Source organism: Rhinatrema bivittatum, chromosome 3 (genome assembly GCF_901001135.1).
Source record: "Rhinatrema bivittatum chromosome 3, aRhiBiv1.1, whole genome shotgun sequence".
NCBI classification, from domain to species: domain Eukaryota; kingdom Metazoa; phylum Chordata; class Amphibia; order Gymnophiona; family Rhinatrematidae; genus Rhinatrema; species Rhinatrema bivittatum.
The window spans coordinates 419,282,136-419,303,585 of record NC_042617.1 but is presented as its reverse complement, the minus strand read 5'-3'; the positions used below and the strand labels follow the sequence as shown (position 1 = coordinate 419,303,585).

The window sequence follows — 21,450 nt, the reverse complement described above, 5'->3', positions numbered from 1 at the left end:
TAAATGAGGTAAACAATACCAGCTCACCACCGGATTTTCAAAGAGAAACTCTGCAGGGAGGTTCCCTTTGAAATTGATTATACCGGCATACAGAAACGAAGTACCCGCAGGACTGAAAATGCTCCCAATAATGCCTTAAGAACATAAGAACATGCCATACTGGGTCAGACCAAGGGTCCATCAAGCCCAGCATCCTGTTTCCAACAGTGGCCAATCCAGGCCATAAGAACCTGGCAAGTACCCAAAAACTAAGTCTATTTCATGTTACCGTTGCTAGTAATAGCAGTGGCTATTTTCTAAGTCAACTTAATTAATAGCAGGTAATGGACTTCTCCAAGAACTTATCCAATCCTTTTTTAAACACAGCTATACTAACTGAACTAACAAATTCCACAGTTTAATTGTGCATTGAGTGAAGAAGAACTTTCTCCAATTAGTTTTAAATGTGCCTCATGCTAACTTCATGGAGTGCCCCCTAGTCTTTCTATTAACTGAAAGACTAAATAACCGATTCACATCAACCCGTTCTAGACCTCTCATGATTTTAAACACCTCTATCATATCCACCCCCCCTCTCAGCCGTCTCCTCTCCAAGCTGAAAAGTCCTAACCTCTGTGCTATCAGAGGTGCTGTGGCTTAGTTGGTTAAAGCACCTGTCTAGTAAACAGGAGATCCTGGGTTCAAATCCCAGCAGTGCCTTCCAGCAGCCTACATCACAGCTAAATGCACTCCTTGTATTTTATGTGTGAAGCTTGCTGGGCAGACTGGATGGGCCGTTTGGTCTTCTTCTGCCGTCATTTCTATGTTTCTATGTTTAGTCTTTCCTCATAGGGGAGCTGTTCCATTCCCCTTATCATTTTGGTCACCCTTCTCTGTACCTGCTCCATCGCAATTATATCTTTTTTGAGATGCGGCGACCAGAATTATACACAGTATGCAAAGTGGGGTCTCACCATGGAGCGATACAGAGGCATTATGACATTTTCTGTTTTATTCACAATTCCCTTCCTAATAATTCCCAACATTCTGTTTGCTTTTTTGACTGCCACAGCACACTGAACCGACAATTTCAATGTGTTATCCACTATGATGCCTAGATCACTTTCTTGGGTTGTAGCACCTAATATGGAACCTAACATTGTGTAACTATAGCATGGGTTATTTTTCCCTATATGCATCACCTTGCACTTATCCACATTAAATTTCATCTGCCATTTCGATGCCCAATTTTCCAGTCTCACACAGTCTTCCTGCAATTTATCACAATCTACTTGTGATTTAACTACTCTGAACAATTTTGTATCATCTGCAAATTTGATTACCTCACTCACTTGTTAGCCAAATTGATATTGATTGTCTTCTATTGCTCAATTATTATGCCACTGTTGTCCTTGAATATTTACACCTTCTGGGTGTTCGACCAATGTGATCACAAACTCCAGTAAGAGTGGGGTCATCCCAACCCCAAGCAGACTTTCATGGGCTGCTGGAAAGCTCTGGGTATGCTTGGCTCAGTATCCCTCTCAAACCCAGAAGCAGCCCATATGGCCACCACATGGCTGAGGTATGGGATGATATGAATGCACCAATTGTACGTCTCCCTCCCAGCAGCAGCAACATCATGCCAATATGGCACAGACGCCCAGTTACACAGTGCCTATGCACGAGGCTTAATATCACTTATAAACTGAGCAACAGTCACACATCCAGTCCCTGCGTACACATCAACCAGACATGCCAATTAACACATCTGAGCCTTTGCGTAAACATGCATAACCCCCCAAAAAATATGAAAGGGGGAAAACTGATGCCCCAATCCACCACAAGCAAGCAGAATCATAGGTCCTTCAATCAAGGGAGTAGATCCAGGCCTTCTAGCAGACTGCCTGTGCAAGCAGGACTATCAGCCCTATGGACTGCAATACAGCCGAAGCATGAGTTACTTGTCTGATATACCAAACTTTGGCCCCCAGGTGACAGATAAGTCCAGCCATTCTCTTGTGAGCCTTGATGCAGATGACATTACCAATAATACACAACCTCCAGCCCCTAAGGCTTAGGTACCCCTGCATAGGAGCTGAGTAGCCTACTGAGCTTGCCTGGAATCCCTGAATCCAGCTTCAGCTTAGAGGCAGCACCTTCCCCTGAAGCTATATAAATATAGATAGATATAGATATAGATTTTTACTAAATCAAATACTACAACTCTTTCTTTAAAGCACTGAGGAAAGTGTCCTGACCAAAGATTTATGCAATAGATATATGCAATGGATTGCATATATCTATGCAATCCATTGATGCCCAGTCATATCTGATGTAGGACCCTCCAAGGCCAATCACAAATCTGCCTACCTGCCTGTTGACCCAAGAGAAAAAAACAATCTTGGTCAACACTTTGTGGGTTCCAGGCAACCAGAATGTGAGAAGTGTGATGTCATTCCTAATGATATCCATTAGCTACTTCCAAAACAATTTGCCCAGGTCATTGTCCCTAAGTGGATAACCAATAGTTGAGAGTGAGTCAACCTGATCAGCAATTATGCATACCCTAATGTGGTCATTCCAGTTCATTCCCCTCCAGCCAAGTCACCAGACTCATCCTGTGTTGCAAAGCCATGTTATGTACCAAATCTGCCAGATTTTGCATGCCCTTCTGCCCAGGAGACAAATGAGTATCCAGTGATCCAGACTGTCACTGCCAGCCAGTTCCAGGATGGAAAGAGAAAGGATAAAGACTATGAAAAACATACACAGGCAAGCCATATCCCTGTCTGACATAGGACTCTGAGCCATGGAGTGCCATCTGCTAATACATTGAATAGCACCTGCTGACAGCCCAAAAGCCACTGTACTGGATGCAGCCTCCTGTCTTAATGGAATGAGTGCCATATATCCCAATATGCAACCCTGTAACCTGAAGGGCTCACTTGACTGCTAAAAATTGAAACCTACTCTTTGGTTGTACAGACAGGGATGCCTTACATATCCTCTCTTTCGTCAGGGATCACCTTTGGTGGCTTCAGGAATGGTGAACAAGTCTTCTGCAGCCCCAGAACAGATTACATCAGGGTGTAGTTCAGTGAGAACCAGCAAAAGCTTGGAGGCTCAAGTGAGACTTGTACTTCACGAAGATAAAATAAGCAGGTCCTCACCCAATTGTTGTTCCAAACCAGAAAAAAAATGTATTCAGAGAAAAGAAAGAAAAAAGTCCAACAAAAAAGCAGAAGATTACAGCACATCCAGAGAATACCAGAAAAAGAATCCTCCAAAAGGTTTCACCATAGTTTCAAAAGTTTCCCAGTTCATTTACTCACAGTATTCCTCCCTGCTCCTCCACACATTCTGAAGGAAAAACACGCCTGTGTTTCCTCCTCTCTCTAACTCTCTAATCACGGCTTCCCTGGGCAGAACTGGTGTTCCCTTAGATGTTGGGGTCTTTATTCTGCTAGCTGACACACAATCAATACTGGCAGGAGCATCCTGAATTCCTCCAGCATTCTCAGCAAATACCCTGGCCACAGCTCGTGGCAGCCCCTCTTCAGTTTCCTTCTCAGTAGATCACAATACATTCCCTATGGACTCCAACACCTCCTTTGGGCTTCTGGAAATCCTTTATATTATCTCTACTCAAACCACTCCCTTTTGGGAGAAGGAAGCCCTTGTCAATCCACACAAAACTCACACTTCCAAAAAACCTCCTGCTCTGGAAAATTCATAATGATAATAAATACACCATTACACTCTATATTTTTTCCTTCTGGCGGCCAGTAAAGGGTCATTCTTACATTCAAGGTCAGGCATATGAACAAGCCAGTGACCTCTATCAGGATAATGAGTTGTCGCCTCCCTGATGGGTACATTGAATTGTTTTATGTGAGCTTACATTTTTCCTATATCAAAGAGACACTTGCTGCAAAATGATCAGATCTGTCATCTCTATTACAGATAGTGGCCACTAACTCACCCACCCACAGAGCAGTAAAGAAAGCTAGTGAGAAGGCTGCTCAGAGTAGAGCCACTTCAAACCCAGAAGAGACTGCAAATAGTAAGACTTGCCATAAGGACAGCAACCTGACATGAGTGACTGGTCTACAAGTTTCTGGATTCAGGTCAGCATCCCACAACCAACCAACCATCCACCTTTTAACAGTGAAACTAGAGTGGAATTGGACCATCCCAGCACCTTGGAGAAGAGTAGGCCTGCTAGGTGAGAATGAACTGAGGAGACTCCTAAGCATCTGGAAAAGATAATACATTCCACCGCCAAGTGATCAGGAATTGAGATCTGTGGTCAATTTTTGCTCCTGCAAATAAAGTTATCTGCTTGTTTCCCCCAACATAAGCCCCTCCAGGTGGTGGAGGCCACTGATCTGCACAGCAAGCCCAAGCATCTGTGCTTGAACAGCCCATAGGCATATTGCATTGAACTCAAACAGAAACTTGTCCCATATATCTATATCATCCAGCAGTAACTGCAAAGTAACTCATATTAAGATACCAATGATAAGGCATGAGCAATATTCAAATAAATAAATAAATATGGCCATCCAGATTCAGTGGTGGTTCTGGATCACCCTGACTGCTACAAATGTCAACCTGTGCACTAATATATAGCATATGAGTATGACCCTACAAGAGAATGCAAGGGTTGCAATGAGAACCCACTACTTGTACATGTTGGCTTTCTTTGCGGTCTGGGTCTCATGATTCAAAGTGAACAATTTTGCAGAATTGTCCTGGCTTGTCAGCCACCAAAGGGACATCAAATTGGCCCATGGAAACCAAGGATAAGTGGGTTCAAATATTCCGGCAACCCTAACTGAAACGTGACTGGATATATACCCGCAAGTGCCACCATCCCAGCTAAAGCAGGAGGCAGACCCAGCTCCTGGAGGTGTAAACTCATAGACTGGTATGAACACCACCAATTTCCCTGGTCATTAGGCCAGCTGGAAAAGGGTAGGGGGGTGGAGCCATGACCATGTAAACTGCCTTTATCACCACCTCATTTTAGGCTGGCCTGCAGTGCTCTAATCCAACCACCCTGAGCCTGATGTTTATAACAGAGGGCTACTGCCCCATAGTCACATCCCTACTCCCGCTGGATTCCCTTCCATCTCCCTGGCTGGCCTGGGAACTCCAGGGGAATAACCTACTTCCTCCTCTTTGGAGGTCCTTAGCCCTACCCTGTATGCCTGTACTGTCATTCAGCCTGCCACCTGTTTCAGTGGTGCACTCCTGCACTATTGCAGCATGCCCAGCAATCCTACGTATAAGTACATGCGCTTATACACAAGCTAAAGAGCCAATTACACCAATTGCCTCAGTTCAATGATTCTATGCATATAAGAAAAAAGTTTGAAGTCTGTTTTAATGATGCATTAAAAAGTCTTCAATAATTCAAACAGTCCTTAATTTGGACCTATATATCATAATAAAACTCCAAGACCAACGTAAAATAGTGAACATGTTACTTGTCTTTGTAATTAACTCTGACTATATCAAGATTCAAGCAATGTTATATCCACCAGTCCTTGTTTCAGAATTATATTCCATTGCAATAAATCTACAAACTGGCACAAAAGAGTGAAAGAAAAATAAAACTTATTTTTGCGGGTTAAATCTGAATATATCAAAGTTCATGTGCTGTTGTGTCCATCTCAGCAGAACCAATGTTCTGAATCCTCATTCTGCAGTAGGGGCTGAAATCTTTAAAAAAATCTCATAAACTTAAGTCATTTCTTCATCTCCAGTAGAAATGGAGCCATATATAATATTTCTTGTGACTTTCAGCATTCTTAAACAGCAGCAAAACGCTGAGACCTGCAAGAGATATTGTATTTGACTCCTTTTATAATGTAATAATTTTATTGGAGGTATAAAAGTGAATTAAATTCACAAGATTTTTTGAAGATTTCAGCCCTTGATACAAAACAAATATTTGAAACATCGGACTGTGTTGGCTACAACAGCACATAACGTTTGTTATGTTCAGAGTTAACACACAAAAATAAGTTTTATTTTTCATTCACTCTTTTGTGGCAGTTTGGAAATTTATCACAACAGGCTGATGGTGCTCTGGGACCACATCCTTAGACAATGCTACACATTGCTCCACTGGAGATGATGAGACTTGCCTTAAGAAGCCAAGTAGTTGGAGGTAGGACCAAGGGACACATGCACACAGGAATCCCTGACTAGCACAGTGCCTTCATGAAAGAGAACAGCATGCATATGGAAGAAAGCACTAGGGCTCTGCAGAACTGGCCCTGTAAAGAGACAGAGATTTGATTTTTTGGGGGGTGTCTAATTTTGGGACTCATAGCTTAGGGCACAAGAACACTGCAATTCAGCAAGAGGTTTTAAAATTTAGTTTATTTTGGCTTTTTTAAAAATGAGGCAAAGACAAGTGTTCTGGGAGATGCAATATGCCCTCTATCTATACCAACTAGCATCTCCGTGAAGCTCTGCCATGCTCTGACTTATATAATCAAAATACAACATTCTCGAAGCTTCCAGAAAAGTGTAACCGCCCACAAACACATGATACTGTTTGTCATGACAATCTATCCTGTATAGGAAATGCTTGTGAGGACCTCCCTCAACTAAGAATTCTTCTAACCCTGTTCCTCCTCCCACTGTAAACAAGTTCCTTTATCAATGACTTTGATGCAAGTATTCTCTTCTGTTCTTCTTTTGTTCTTCTTTGTTTATTGTAAACACCTCACAGTCTGGGTCTTGAATAGAGCTTGGCACCAGGATTCATTCAAAACTGTCACCTCACAAGATCTCCTTTTCACATTGGTTTCTGTTGCATCTGCAAGATAAAAGCTTGCATCCTGGACTCAGTTTCTCTGCATTGTAAAGCAAATACTGTCATTGATGCCTTCCTGGCCTATAATTATAGGCTTTGCAGGGTTTACCAGTTTCCCAAAATCTTCTGCATCCGTTGAATCTGTGATAGTCAGAAAGTCTCTCAAAGTTCATTCACCTCTGACAGGCCAGTACAGCAGAGGAGTCTGGGTATTCTTGGTTATCTTAATCAGACATATTCTTCATTTCCCTCTATGGGACACCTTTAATGGATAGGTGTCACATCAATCAGTCTGCGATGCTAAGCCATGACAGAGGAACTTAAAATGTGTCCTAACCCCTAACCTTGGTATTTATCAGGTGTAGTGTATAGGTGTATGTCCCTCTAGATTCCCAATTAATATGAATGATACTCTCACAAGCATTTACTAGTTAATCAAAAAATAACATCAAAACTAATTTTCACTAGGTAACTATTAGCTCTATAATGGAGCTATACAGATACCTGCATTATAAAAAGGACCTACTTCATAATAACATGATCACATATGTTATCTTTCAGAATCAAGTAAGTACATAATAGTGGTATAACATGTAAAGATAAGTACACAGACTAGTATGAAAGTACTGTGTTTCTCATATAATACTAGGTATACTGGGCAAATCTTTTCAATGAATACTGTTGTTGTGAACAACTACCCAGGATAATATTCATTAAAATGGGAAACAGGGATATAATCAATGCACCTTACCAGAAAAGTAAAGAAACCAATAACATAGAAAAAAACCAAGAATCTATAGAAAAACTCATACTGTGTTGTGCATACATGATGTAAAAGTGTTGCAAAGCATAAGACATATTCTAGTCATATGCTGCAGTGATGGAAGATCAAATACAAAGGCATATGCATGATAGGCAAAAGCATAGCAAAAGTCTAAAACATCATACTAATTCTGTAGGGTATGTATAGTGCTATCCAGTATTATGACAATAAACTGTAGCAGTGAAAGCACTCACTGTATGGACTGTCCTAATTCACTTATGGCAGTCATATGTCCAAGAGATAATACGGCTGTGTAGGGCAAGTATTAACTATTAAGGTAGATGATGGCTAGTAATACTGCTTCGTCTTCAGATACTTCTAGGGGAAATGGGGCTAATACCCTTCTCAAATGATGGTAAGTCTAAATATATTGGGGATAATCATAACAATAAATGAAAGCTAACTCTGTGAGAAAGTCTTTAACATATTATGTGAACTACTTTGCAGAATTGATAAACCATCAGTGTAAGATTTTACACAGGGAAGGAAGGAATGTCATATAAATAAAAAACAAAACTAAGGAAAATTATATCTTCCCCTTTGGAATCCTAAATAGAAACCCACTAGCTTATAAGTCACCGATATAGTTTATAGTGAAAGGACCAAGATAAGAAGAAAAGAACAATGAGCAATTAATAAACCCAAAAATATAGTAATAGAATGTTGCAGATCCCTATAGCAGAGCTCCTCATGTGTAAGGTATATATTTGTTTTAAGGAGAAAAGAAATCTTTGTGAAAGAGAGTGAAACAGTCATTAGGTAAAATCTAGTAAATAGTGTCATAAGAAAAGATATTCAAAGAAGGGTTCAGTGAAAACATTAGAATAAGAGATAGAATATTGAGATATTAAAGATCAGCAAAGTGATTATCCTAAGTGCAAGCTGCAAGACAAAAGAATAGAAATAGCTTATAACTTAGGCTGGTGTGAAAGAGAAATATAAAGAGATCTCCCTCTTGAACCCTAAAGTATCATATTAAGATCACAATGAAACACATCACCCTCTATGTGATCAAAGCAGCTTCCATAGATAAAGATAGAAAAAACCTAGTACATATGCATTTAACTGATTCAGCATATAAGTATTATAAAATCTAAGACTGGAAAATACTACTTAACTTAGAACATACAAACTAATAAAACCAGCATCACTTCACATAATATTATTAACTTGAACACCTAAGTGCTGACAGAGAATGAAAGAACCTAAATTCTGCATAAAGTCATTCCCACAAAACATAAAAAAAGCAAAAATCAGGTATAAATTGTACGCCTTGCAGTCCATATAATATGTAAGAAAGTCTGTGACCAAGTGCGTATATAGTTCTTTTAGTAGGATTCAGTGATGATGTCAAGGCAGAATCTCTTAGCTCCTTAGATTAGATGCATGTGTATGAAGTCAAACCTAAATAAAAGTGCAACAAATCCGATTAAGTAGTAAAAAAAATACTTTTATGTCACATACTCCCTATATTTAAGTTGCCAAATAATCCCCACATTATTTCAAAACATCATGCAATGGTCCAGACCACAAACATCAATACTCAGACTTTACATTAAAACATATATGTCACAGAACTGACTACATAATGCATGCATTCATTCATTCCTCCTTGTACACATGTAACATAGAACAAACAACATGACAAACTTTTGAGCTCAAAAAGAAAAACGTATTTTAAAATATAAAAGAATTGGATCGATCCACAAAAGAAAACAAAAACTCAGGATTAAAAATAGAATAGATCTATTCAAAAATTGAAAAGGAATCAAACTGGAATAAACTGCATTCTTCATCTCCCATAGATCAGAGACAGATGCGCTTTGTGCTTTGGTACCCTGGAAAGAAATCTAATATATAACAGTTAATATAATGATTAAAATTAAATTTAAAAATGACATTACAGGTTCCTTAAAAGTCAAACTGCTATTATACCTTAATTCAGCAAAAAGCAGTCATAAAGCTACTTTCCTTTCTATGATAGTCCACCCCTAGGAGGCGCTGTCCCCTGTGATAAAAGCTACTTCCTTTTACAAATCTAAAACCTTTTTGTTTTCCTATGCTTGTAAACTCCTAACTCGCCTTCTAAAAGAAAAACTTAAAACAAACAACTTTGCACTTAATTAGAAGTCATTCTATTTCCATCCAATATGCATATGTTCCACAAAGTTCTTACTACCAAATCCTGCAAATACCCTAAATAGAAATACGAATCATTTCCAAAAGCACAGACATATCAGCTAGGAGTCTGGAAGTCTGCAAAATAAAAGGATGGCACAGACCAATATGGATTAACCAAAAGTTTTTTTTTACTGGCACATAAATAGATAATAGACATTGCTGCTTATTTCTCTGTTGTTCACCGTCTCACAATCTTTCTCCTTTACATATCATCTAACCAGTCCACAATACAAACATGTAATACCTGAACTCCCATCAAAATAAACCACCTAATTCATTTCCTTTCTTCTAAAAGGTAGCAGCTACTGAGGTATAATCAAAACTGAGAAATATTTATCATCCTTACTGCTGCATGCCGGCCGTTTATTTCTGACCTGTGTTTAAGTTAAAATAAATCCTATCGTCACACAATTAAATGCAACTGACTTACATCTTTTCTCTACCCAAAACAGTCTATATTGCTCAGCACACAGCCTTCTGCATATTCCTAAATCTCTTCCCTCTTTAACATTACTTCATCTCTCATCCCTAATATTCACTTTCCCCATACTTTCAACACAAATTTCTGTTTTCACATTAAACAGATCAATTCATTAGTCCCTCTTCTATCACCTTTGCACTTTGTCCTATACCATACTTAAACCTCAAACCTCTCAGCAGAACTGTAAAATCCATTTTAAAAGTGACTCACTCCCAGGTGTTTTTTTTTTTTTTTTTTTTTTTCTTCTCAAACACATTCCTAAGGGGGGGGTTCACCTCCTCTCCCGCCAAACAACTGTTACACTCAATGAATAGGTTTGTTAAGTGATAAAACCCTTAAACAGATCATTTCATTAAAATAAAGTTGCTCTCTTGTAATATATCTATAGATTGTTTTCCTTTCTATCTCTCTGCCTATACCCCTGACCAAAGAAAAAACCATACATCCCTCTCCAATGATAAATCAAATCTAAGTATGAATGGCTTTAAATAAACACAAGTTCATGCTTTCGTTCTTACCAAATGAAATGAAACACAATGCACAATAAACTCTCGGTAATCACACAATTCTAAAAACTTAGATGCAAATATGAGCATCTCTGCATTAATGGTGGGAAATAAAAGTACCTGAGCAAACTGGATGGACGACTTGTGCTCCTTCTGCCAGCATTGCTAAATCCTTGAAGCCAGCCAGGGCTGATGAAAAACAACATAGCACTGAAAGATTCCTTTCTCTGTTTAATGAACTGCAGCAATTAATTCAAATGTCCCTATATACCACACTGCCAGCAGTTCACTAATGTCCAGATTTAAGTTCAACTACAATCACTAAACTTTTCTTACAAGGAACCATTTTACACAAAATCTTAACTATTTCCTTGTTAAAGCTAATCAAAGAAGGAAAAGAAAGTAACCACATGTAACCTGCTATAAAAGATTAAAGCCATTAGCACCTTCCTATAAGAACAATCACCAAACTTTGGGGAATATTCCACTAAACAAAAACTCCTTCTTATACTAATTATAACTTTCAACTTACCAATTGTAACTTATTCCCTCTTCCTCCTTCTGAATCTACACACTCACAACCAGCCGCTCCCCAGGTGTAAAGTGAAAGTGAAACTACTGCCGAGCCCAAGCCATGCAGTCTGAGGACAAAAGACCCCAGACTGACTAGTGCTGGCTACCCCTCTGTTTTTTCAACTGTTCAATCTGAAAATAGCAAAACTTAATTTAGATTTTAATCAAATCATCAACTCATATCCTGTCTCCCTAACATATATTAAAGAACATTTTGCAAAAAGTATTCTAACCCCGATGTAACACACAATCTATATACACTATACAACACATAAAATAAAAACATTGATACTTACAGATTTTTCCTTTTTTTTTTTTTTTTTGTTACATACTCACAAAATGGATCCAACTTCATTCCACATCTGCTCTGAACTCATAATTCTCCGGGATAAGCCTCCAGTCTACCTGGGTAACTCAATCTTTGAATGACCTGCCAATTAACCATTCAAGAACCTAGTATACTTTCGTCCGCCAAAAGTAATACTACAGCTTATTAATAATTAATAATTATAATAACAACAGCTATTAGAGTCCCATCTGGGGTGCCAAAAATGTCTAATTTTGGGACTCATAGCTTAGGGCACAAGAACACTGCAATTCAGCAAGAGGTTTTAAAATTTAGTTTATTTTGGCTTTTTTAAAAATGAGGCAAAGACAAGTGTTCTGGGAGATGCAATATGCCCTCTATCTATACCAACTAGCATCTCCGTGAAGCTCTGCCATGCTCTGACTTATATAATCAAAATACAACATTCTCGAAGCTTCCAGAAAAGTGTAACCGCCCACAAACACATGATACTGTTTGTCATGACAATCTATCCTGTATAGGAAATGCTTGTGAGGACCTCCCTCAACTAAGAATTCTTCTAACCCTGTTCCTCCTCCCACTGTAAACAAGTTCCTTTATCAATGACTTTGATGCAAGTATTCTCTTCTGTTCTTCTTTTGTTCTTCTTTGTTTATTGTAAACACCTCACAGTCTGGGTCTTGAATAGAGCTTGGCACCAGGATTCATTCAAAACTGTCACCTCACAAGATCTCCTTTTCACATTGGTTTCTGTTGCATCTGCAAGATAAAAGCTTGCATCCTGGACTCAGTTTCTCTGCATTGTAAAGCAAATACTGTCATTGATGCCTTCCTGGCCTATAATTATAGGCTTTGCAGGGTTTACCAGTTTCCCAAAATCTTCTGCATCCGTTGAATCTGTGATAGTCAGAAAGTCTCTCAAAGTTCATTCACCTCTGACAGGCCAGTACAGCAGAGGAGTCTGGGTATTCTTGGTTATCTTAATCAGACATATTCTTCAGGGGGCATAGTACAAGCGGCAGCAGGCCTCACATCTAAAGAAAAAATTTTTTTATTGATTTCACAGCCACGGAGACTGGTGATTTATTCAGTACCTAAAATTAACAAAAATATGGAAGCACCCACGATTAGACCGATAGTCTCTCTGAATGGTTCAGTTTTGGAGCCAGTAGCTTTTTTTGTGGACCTGTTTCTGCAACCATTTGTGCAACAGACCAGATCATATATAAAAGATACAGCACATTTTTTGACATTGTTACAATCATTGATTGTCAAGAATAAGAACATGTGGTTGGTTACAATGGACATTAGTTCACTGTATATGAATATATTTATTTATTTATTTAACATTTTTCTATACCGACCTTCATGGTTAAATACCATATCAGGACGGTTTACATCGAACAGGGGTAAAATAACTAGATAAAGGAAGAAAAAACAAAGTTACATTACAACGAGGACTGTGAACTTGGAAGCTTAGGAAGCTAGAAGAGAAATATAAAGTTAAGTTAAAGGGAGAGAAACAAATTCCGGACTAGAGGTAGTCAAGACTAGAGATAGTCCACATGTTAGAGTTGGTATCCATGCTGTCAAGGTATTCAGAGGAGGGGAGGATCCATTAATCATGGGTAGATAACGCCTAATGTGTATCCCAGGGTTCTGGGAAGGCTTGGCGGAACAGCCACGTTTTGAGTTTTTTCTTAAAAGTTAGCAGGCAAGGTTCCAGCCTAAGTTCTGCAGGGAGGTTGTTCCAGATGGCTGGGCCTGCTGTCGAAAATGCTCGGTCCCTGGATGCGATGAGTCGTGTGGCTTTGGTTGGAGGGGCTTGTAGCGTTCCTTTGGATATTTCTCTCATTGGCCTGTTAGAAGTATGGAGTTTTAATGGAATTTCAAGGTCGTAGTCAGAATATACCACAACATAGTGCCTTGCAAATCATACGACACACTTTACAGCAGCATCCAGCAGTACAGCGTACAACAACTGATCTATTGGTGGATTTAACAGAGATGGTTTTGTTTCACAATTATTTTTTGTTTGGTCAGCAATTTTATCATCAGGTGCATGGGATCCCTATGGGATCGCTACTAGTGCCTTCAGTGGCAAACTTGTATGTGGCTGACTTTGAGGAATGATTCATTTTTTCATCCACATGGTGGGAGTGTATAAAAGGATGGTACCGGTTTATAGATGATATTTTCATGATATGGTCCAGTTCAGAAGCACAACTAAAGGATTTCCTTAGCTGGATCAATACAATAGATGATCATTTACAATTTATAGCACAGTCTTCAGAACATATGGTTTCATTTTTGGATGTGGCAGTGTCTTTTAATAATGGTCAATTTCACAGCACAGTGTATCGCAAGTCAACTGACAGGAATAACCTATTGAAATTCCATAGTCATCATGCCCGGAGTTTCAAAATGGGTTTACTGGTTAGCCAGTTTTTCCGTGCCAGAAGGATTTGCTCTAGTACATTGGAATTTGAAAAACAGGCTAAGATATTAAAGGAAATATTTTCAGTTAGAGGATATCCTAATAAAGCAATACAGCATGCATACAAATGGGTCAAATATAGTGATAGGCAGTGGCTTCTTCAATACAAACGGGCAAAACAATGATCACGGTTGATTTGTGTTTTAATACAAACCACTGCGGTGGGATTCATTGCCGCTTCGATCAGAAAGAATTGGCATGTACTAGCGCTTCATGAAATCTTTCAAGATCCACCTTTGATTGCCACTACCAGAGGAACCAACATTCGGGACAAAGTTGTGCATGTTGCATCGGAGGTGGACCCTTGGGCCGAGGTGGGGTTGATGCAACCCGTAGGTAAGGACTTACAGGTCCCCACTATTGGCAGGTGGAGTGGGCTGATAGGCAGAGGCCACTGGAGCTTCACCTATACCAGCCCTTGTTCCCCACGGGTTGAGCCTTTGGGTGCTGGGGCCAGCAGGACTTAGGTGAGCCTCTATATATAGTTGCAGTAGGAGTTAGTTCAGCCCAGAGACAGCAGGTGAGAGATGGTACAGTCTTACTCCAGACTAGGTAATGTCCTGGAAACTTGGGTACCAATGGAACAAAGGCAGATAGGGGGTGCTCGAGCAAAAATAGGCCGAAGCCTGAAGAAACCACATCCAGGGAGTAAGCAGAAGAGGTGTCCAATAGTAGGCTTGAGTCAGGGCTGGTGGCGATCCAAAGGCAGTGGCAAGCAAAGCTGAGATCTGATCGTGGAGATAGTCAATAGAGTAGTCAGGCAAGGCGAAGTCCTAGGTTTGGAGATAGGCAAAGCATAGTCAAACAAAGCAGAGGTCTGGGTCTGGAGATAGGCAATGCATAGTCGGATGAAGCAGAGGTCTGGGTCTGAAGATAGGCAGTAGCATAGTCGGGTGAAGCAGAGGTCGGGGTCTGGAGATAGGCAGTGCGTAGTCAGATGAAGCAGAGGTGTGGGTCTGGAGATAGGCAATACCGTAGTCAGGTGAAGCAGAGGTCTGGATCTGGAGATAGGCAAACTGTATTCAGGTGAAGCGGAGGTCTGGGTCTGGAGATAGGCAGTAGCGTAGTCGAGCAAAGCTGAGGTCTGGGTCTGAAGATAGGCATTAGTGTAGTCAGGCGAAGCGAAGGTCTGGGTCTGGAGATAGGCAGTAGCGTAGTTAGGTGAAGCGAGGTCAAAGTCCGTGTAGTCAATCCAAAGCATAAGCAGGGTAAGAATGAAGAGACAGGAACCAGGAACAATGAGGAACAGGAAAGCAGGGTTGAGATGAATCTCTAGAAGCAATGAGTACTCGACCATTGAGGGAACCTGTTACAAAGGCAATGCTAGGGAGCGGAGCCTGAGCTTAAATACTGAGATTGGGTTGACATCATCATCCAGGGCCGTGGCTAGGTTCCCGCCGTGGTCCCTGTTTAAGAGTCAATGATGCGAGCACATGTGCCTAGGGAGGGGCGCAGTGCGAGTAGCAGCATTTCTCTGCGGGCCACGCGGAGAGGTCTGACGAGAAGTGGAAGCAGGACCGGGAACACGGGGACTGTGGCAGAGCCAGAGGTACCAGGGAGGCCTGAGGACGAAGCTGACAGCCCACCGCCGCTAGCAAGGTGGAAGCAGTGGCTGGAGTTACAGTAGAGAGGTGAGGGGGCCGTGCTGCAGGTCTGCTGCGGACGGCACACATAACAGTGCATTCACAGCTGGGAAGTCAAACCCATTTAGCAGGTCCCACAGGACATTTTGAATGTGGACAATGCATTTGGTGCAAACTGACCATAACAGGTGAAGAGTGGGTAGAACCAGTCACGGGGTATAGGGTATGGAGAAAAACATACACAGATTGCAATTCGAAGAATGTAATCTATGCGATAATGTGGCCATGTCCCAAGATTTATGTGGGACGGACGACTCGACCCATTAAATTAAGACTGATGGAACATAGGTTTCGCTTCAATACTGTTAAAATGTCAGCACCGATGGTTCAACAGTTAGTGGAGGAAGGGCATGAATTTTCAGAATTGAAGTGGACTATAATTGAACAGTTTTTTAGTTCTAATCATGGAGACGATTTGGCAGCCAGGCTAAATTATCGTGAGGCTTTTTGGATCTACATATTAAATACCTCGACTCAGAGGGGGATGAATGAAGATCTTAATTTAGCAACATTGATATAATGGAGGTTGGTGATGGGCGGGCAATTAGATTTGGAGAGTTTCTTCAAAGTATCCTATTGGTGTCCTCTGGCACCCATTTTCTGATTAGTTGGTTTCACTGGTTTTGATGACGTATAAGGACGCTGGTGCACGGATCAACTGATATTGAATGGCACCTACCATGAACAACAGGTCGGACTGATGTAAGACCATTGAAAGAAATCACATTTTTCCAAAATTACCTGTGGATTATACTACACAAGGATATCCCCTGAAGAAGGACTATCAGTTTGAATCGTGGCCATGTCAGGACAGTAAGCAGGTCAGGTAACAACAGTTTTAAAAAATTGTTTGGGCAACAACGATGTAAGCGAAATAGGAGCTACAAAAGTAAATTAAAACTGCCATTCACTTTAAATTGCACTTTAAAAAAACAACCACTAGGGAGGTGGTTGGAGGTTAATGATTATAGATCTAACAATGCCGTGGGGCACACATAATTATATGACATTAACAACCCCTTCCTTAAAATATTATTAAGGTGCTTTAAAAGATGGCATAGAAGATTCTGTTAACCATTTGCGAACATTAATGTTGGAAGTAGTGTAAAGAAATTCATTGTGGTTTATGTGAGGTGATGGGACTTTGTCCAATTTGGTATTGTACTATATGATTGAGGCATGGCTAGAGGCCTGAATGTTCCCATTCCATATACCCCCCATACTTACACACACACACCAACACTTCCAGTGGCAGCAGTAGCATGCTTCTGGCTCAATACCACATAATAAACCACAAACAAAATCTGTTTGTTTTGGTTTAGTACTTAGGCCCTTATGTGCTTGTAATGGAGACATGTATTATTGACTTTTTTTCCTTAAAGCAAACAATCCCACTAATATATTAAAACAAACTTTGAATACTAGTCAATGATGAAATGAATCATTTATTTTAATTAATTCTGTAATGAATAATTCAGAGCTACTATAAGTTCATATTAATGAAAATAATTGATTTTTGAGCCTCAGTTTGCTAACAAGCATATTTTCCTCATATCACAATCACATAGTTCTTTTGAAGAAAGAAAGGAGCTCAGTAGCAATTCTTGCGCGTCCCATCCACGCTCAGCCCGCGTCCGGGCCTGCTCACCTAACTCCTCCATGGGTCCCGGGTTGTTCTCCCCTGCAGCAGCAGTGAGCACAACCAGGCCTTGGCGTCCCGTGGTGGTGGTTGCCGGGCCTTCCACCTCCAGCCAGGCCTCAAGGCAGGGCTCGATGTCCTCTGTGGCATCCTCCATCTCCCCAGGCAGTACCTCTCGGACTGTCTTCTAGGTACTGACCTCTGCCTGTTCTTGACTATGTTGTTCACCACCTGGATTTGACCTTTGCCTGTCTCCTCGACCACGTCTGCATACTGCCTGGAACCGAACTCTGCTTGATCACCAACCACATCTGCACACTGCCTGGAACTGACCTCTGCTTGACCTCTGATCATGTCTGACTGCTGCCTGGAACCTGACCCCTGCTTTGGCTGACTACCCTCAGACTGACCACTGGTATTGACCCCTGCTTTGGCTGACTATCCACGGACTGATCACTGGTACTGACCCCTGCTTTGGCTGACTACGCTATCTTGACTCTGGCCTTGATCTTTGCCTTCTATTCAGAGACTCTTTTCTGGCCTTCTCTGGCACCCTGGACTTCTAGCCTGAACATTGACCATGCATTCTTGATCATGGTGGGCACACCTCTGAACTTTCTCTCAAGGAGATCCTGCGAGGCCCACCTAAGACCAGGCGGCCCGGGTAACCAAGGGTTCAACCTTAGGGAACCCCGGGTTGCTAGTGGCGAAGCTCCAGCTAGCCTCTGTCTCCTCTTGTGCTCTGCCTCCTTGTGGCAGGCGCTCTCTGGGTCTGACCAGGGAACCTACTAATCCTGCACTAGGCCAAGGGTCCACCTCCCAGCGCAACAGCAATGTTTGAATTTCAAAACAGATTTGTCAAATTCTTTGACAAACATGAATATTTGGCAAAAGTAAATTTCATTAGTTTGAAAACATATATACGAGGTTTAAAATTTTTGTTTTCGATTTTCAAAATTTTCTGAACAAATTTATATATATTTTATTTATTTATGTATTTATTTATTTAACCTTTTTATATACTTAAACTTTTGTTTATTACTTCAAGCTGGTTTACATAATTATTTAAAAAACATGAATAATTAAAACATTCTTCAACAAATTTAATTTAGAACCAAAAATTCACAGCTAATATACATTGCCAAAAAATAAACATAATCATAAAACAAAATGACACTCAATCAGTTACAAGTTTCAATAATATTCTACTCAATAAACAATTCATCTATACCATATCTAACACATTACCATTAGAGATGTGAATCGTGTCCTCGATCGTCTTAACGATCGATTTCGGCTGGGAGGGGGAGGGAATCGTATTGTTGCCGTTTGGGTGTGTAAACTATCGTGAAAATCGTTAAAATTGTGAGCCGACACACTAAAACCCCCTAAAACCCACCCCGACCCTTTAAATTAAATCCCCCACCCTCCCGAACCCCCCCCCCCCAAATGCTTTAAATTACCTGGGGATCCAGCGGTGGTCCAGAACGGTGGCGGTCCAGAACGGCCCCCTCAATTGAATCCTGTTGTCTTCAGCCGGCGCCATTTTGCAAAATGGCTGCCGCAAAATGGCGGCGGCCATACACAAAAACGATTCGACGCAGGAGGTCGTTCCGGACCCCCGCTGGACTTTTGGCAAGTCTTGTGGGGGTCAGGAGGCCCCCCCAAGCTGGCCAAAAGTTTCTGGGAGTCCAGCGGGGTTCAGGAAGCGATTTCTTGCCGCGAATCGTTTTCCGTACGGAAAATGGCGCCGGCAGGAGATCGACTGCAGGAGGTCGTTCAGCGGGGGTTGAACGACCGTCAAAAAACGATTCACATCCCTAATTACCATAGACTAATTCTTTGTTAAAGTATACTAGGAATAAAAGAAACAAATTAAAATAATCATAAAATGATCCTAACATACAATAAGTAAATAGGGAGGGAGATTATACTCTCACTTTAACCAGTTTGCATATAAGCCTGCTCAAACAACCACGTCTTCAAAGATTTTTTGAATATGCTTACATTTGTCTCAAGTCTGATATCAAGTGGGAGAGCATTCCAGTGAGCTGGTCCTGCCAAAGAAAGAGCTCTTTCTCTAACCGAAGTCAGGTGAGCTAATTTGGGTGAGGGGACAGATAATAAGGCCTTTCCCGAGGATCTAAGGTTTCATTGTGGAGTATGTATATGCAAAGATGCGTTAAGCCATTCTGAATTATTGCCATGGATCGATTTGTGAATTAATGTCAAACTTTTGTATAAAATACGAAATTGCACAGGTAGCCAATGAAGCGCTATCAATAGTGGCATAACATGGTCATTTTTTCTTTTATTGTTCAAATGCCGTGCTGCTGCATTTTGCAACAACTGCAAAGGTTGAATAGTTGAAGCAGGGAGTCCTAACAGCAAGGTATTACAGTAATCAAGTTTGGTTAACACAAGAGCTGCCGTTACTATGCAGAAGTCGTTACTATGTAAATAAGGTTTTAATTTTTTCAGAATTTGTAATTTATAAAAACCTTCCTTGATAGTAGTCTTGACAAAGGCTTTCAAATTTAGTTCAGTGTCCAGGATTCAGCCAAGATCTCTAACCTCATGTTTTATATTAAAGGATGGGTTAGAGTTGATATCAGTTACGATTTTTTCTGCCATTTTGTTACTTATATACAAGATTTCTGTTTTAGAATTATTTAATGAAAGAGAAATATGTGTGAACAACTGTTTTATGGCTGAAAGATATATTTCCCAAAGCTTCAATGTAGATTGTAGAGAGTCTTTTATTGGTAGCAGAATTTGCACATCATCGGCATATAAGAAATAGACTAATCTTAGACCAGAAAGAAGTTTACAAAGTGGGGCCATATAGATGTTAAAGAGCATTCATGACAAAGAAGAGCCCTGGGGAACCCCTGTGGGTAACTTTACTGTGTATTATGAACCCTCCTGTTAGCGGTGCTACGGGAGGCTTCTTGCCTCTTCCTGGAGGCCGCGCCAAAGCCGGGGTCTCGTACACAAACTATCCAGGATTTGCTCCAGGGCCTGGGAGGCCTCAATGTTCTTGGGGCCTGCCTGAGGCTGCTTGTGTCTACATGGAATTCCTAGTTTGGGACACGCCCTTCTCCCTAGGGGCTGGCCCGCAGCTCTCCTCCTTATAGGGCCAGCTAGGTGTGGGCCTTCCAAACTCCTCCCAGGGAGTCGCCTGTCTGCAGCCCTATAAAAGGACTTCAACTTCCAGTCAGCCATGCCTTGCATCGGAGTTACTTCATCTCTGGAAGCTCCTGCTGTCCAGCACTCCGACAGGCCCTTGTCGTCTTCGTGGAGCTCCTCATCTCGTCTGGGTCTAGAACCATGTCTTCATTGCCTGAGGTCCCCGTCCAGGTGTCCTGGTGTCTGATCTTCCTGATGTCTGTTCCTGCAATGTTCCAGCTCTCCTAGTCCTCCAGGTGACCTCCATGAGGGTAAATCCATTCCGTCTGGTTCCTGTTCCGGTCACTGGAGCCTCTGCCAGCTGGATTCCTTTCCTGCACTCGTCCCACTCTCCGCGTGGTCCATGACCAGACTCCTTAGGCTGTGTAGGGTGCACAGTGGGACAGGGTGGTCCATGACCAGCCCATTGGGTCTGCCCATGAAGGTGGGCAGTGTAGGGTGCCCTGAGAGACAGTGCCAATGTCTTCCTTCCCAGCTTCTTGTCTTGTCTGGACTTCATCAAGTTCCTCATCTCTGATGCTGTTGCATCCGCCCTGGTGTCATGTCTTTGCTTCAACCCTTGTCTGTGATGCTGTTGCATCAACCTTGGTGTCATGTCTTCGTGTCAAGGCTTCCATCTGCCCTCATCCTCAGGCCGGCCTGCTGCTCCATGCCGATTCAAGCGGCAGGTCCGAAAGGGCTCGGAACAGTCGGAGGACCGTTCCCCTACCAACATCATCTGTTGTTGGCTCTGGGAGCTTGCAGGCCTGGCAGAGGATAAGACCGTGTTCTGCCATGCTGGGACATGTCACCAACCC

General features: G+C 41.4%; 1 non-coding gene across 1 annotated transcript; it reads left to right on the top strand.

The window, feature by feature from the left end:
• Positions 1-625: 625 nt before the first annotated feature.
• TRNAT-AGU lies at positions 626-699 on the top strand. The gene has a single exon. It is a non-coding gene; the product is annotated as a tRNA-Thr (tRNA).
• The last annotated feature ends 20,751 nt before the right edge of the window (positions 700-21,450 follow it).